The sequence below is a fragment of the Oryzias melastigma genome, linkage group LG10 (assembly GCF_002922805.2).
Source record: "Oryzias melastigma strain HK-1 linkage group LG10, ASM292280v2, whole genome shotgun sequence".
In the NCBI taxonomy this organism is placed as follows: Eukaryota; Metazoa; Chordata; class Actinopteri; order Beloniformes; family Adrianichthyidae; genus Oryzias; species Oryzias melastigma.
In genome coordinates, this window is record NC_050521.1 from 4,212,497 (window position 1) to 4,214,231 (window position 1,735).

The 1,735-nt window shown below is 41.5% G+C and overlaps 1 protein-coding gene and 1 long non-coding RNA gene across 4 annotated transcripts in view; both read right to left on the reverse strand.

The window, feature by feature from the left end:
* The window catches only part of cdk14 (cyclin-dependent kinase 14), a 172,321-nt gene that overhangs the window by 63,560 nt on the left and 107,026 nt on the right, over positions 1 to 1,735 (reverse strand). The window lies entirely within an intron of this gene.
* Positions 786 to 1,735, reverse strand: part of LOC118599217 — a 1,224-nt gene continuing 274 nt past the window's right edge. The window contains exon 2 of the long non-coding RNA XR_004948521.1: positions 786 to 1,710. This is a non-coding gene — a long non-coding RNA (uncharacterized LOC118599217). The remainder of the gene's footprint in view (positions 1,711 to 1,735) is intronic.

Genomic DNA, 1,735 nt, shown 5'->3' on the forward strand with positions numbered 1-1,735 from the left:
CACCAAGCCCAGCAAGTTGGGTCCTTCAACACCAGTTCCTGACACATTATGAGCTCCAAAAAAACACAATATGACAGGAAGAAAAGTTTTGACAACTGCCCTACAGCAGACGGTGCCAGCATCATGTAGAGGCAGAAGTGTTGAAGTGTTAGCTAAGCAGCTAACAATGCTAAATGTGCTTCACTTGCTGCTCCATCTTGGGTTGGATCAAAAGTTAAAGCATCAAATGGTTCCTGAGTGCACCTGTAGGATAACTCACGCTTTACCAGAAACTACCTCTGCTTCAGAACTGATGCTAAGAGGCACCTTCTTCTCATTTCATTACACACATACACACAAAAACAGACACTTGAGCACACACACATTAACACACCAACACAATCTGACAGGCAATTTCCTGCAAATAGACCTGTCTCTGTTCATCAGGCTCCTCTACAGGAAGTAACCCTTTGTCTTCTGACAGCCAGTTAACCAGCCAGGAGTCACATATCCTCTTTGTTATTCACACACACACATGTGTGCGTTAGTGTAGCTAAATCCTCAGCCCTGCTAGCATTCATCTACAGACCACAGCCATCCCATTCTATCAGACAGCAGCAAATACTAGCCGGGTAAACACTAGAGAACACGTCACAGAGACGCAGGGCTGAAGGGAGGCTGATTAGCTCAGGGAAAGATGCATCACTGATCATCTCAGGGAAGAGGCAGGCATTAAGGAAATAGGAAAAAAAACAACATTGTTTTTTATTTTTTCCACATTCTTCTTACTAAAGACCTGTGGTTGATTTTTTTTATTTCTTTTTTGGTTAAAGGACGTGTTGGTGAGTGGTGGACTCTGCTGGTCTTCAGCTCAGTCTTCTAACCCAGATCTGCCAAAACTGAATGATTTTAAAAGCACATAAGCTGTGGAGCTGTGGAGAGCACCAGTCAGAATGTCACAGTGTTGTGTGTGGGGTACCGCAAGGTTCAGTTCCGGGCCAAAAGGATTTAGTATATATCAATGTAAAACAGGGGTGTGAACAAAATATTGATATTGTGATATATTGCGATATTTAGTCCTGTGATTGATTCTCGATGGGTTCTCACGAAGCATTGATTTTTTATTTTTGTTTGAAGAGGCTTAAAACGTTCTATTCCTTTGGTGAGACGTTCCTCTGGAGGTAGATGGGGGCGCACTTTGCAAGACTGGTTGTCGCGAGCACCAATGTGTCTGGCAGCTACTTGAATTATTTCATTTTTGTTCTGTTGTTTACAACAATTTTGCACTAAGTAGTAGTATTGCTGTTCATGTTCACTAATGTTAGCACTGAATTTACAGATAATTCCAATCCAGTTGGTGTCAGTGCTTGTCAATCACAATATTAGTGATTTGCACAAAAGTGTCTATTGATTGATGCACAACATAAGACAGAAGCTGATAATTATGGTTATGTTCAAGCTTAAAAATAAATGGGGATATATTTTCCCCCAAAAAATATGTGTTCATCTATATACTGTGGGTTTGTAGAGATGATTTTTTTAAACCAATTATCGCAGTATCGTGATATTATCGATATAGTGAGCCATGTACTGCGTATCGCATCGTGAGGTACCCAGTGATTCCCAGCCCTAGCGTAAATGATGTAAAATATAAAGAGGCTGTGTGGTGTTGTGGAGGTTAGCGCTCTTGCCTCACATCAAGAAGTCCCAAGTTCAAATCCCAGTAGGGGCCTTTCTATGGAAGTTTTTCTAGGCC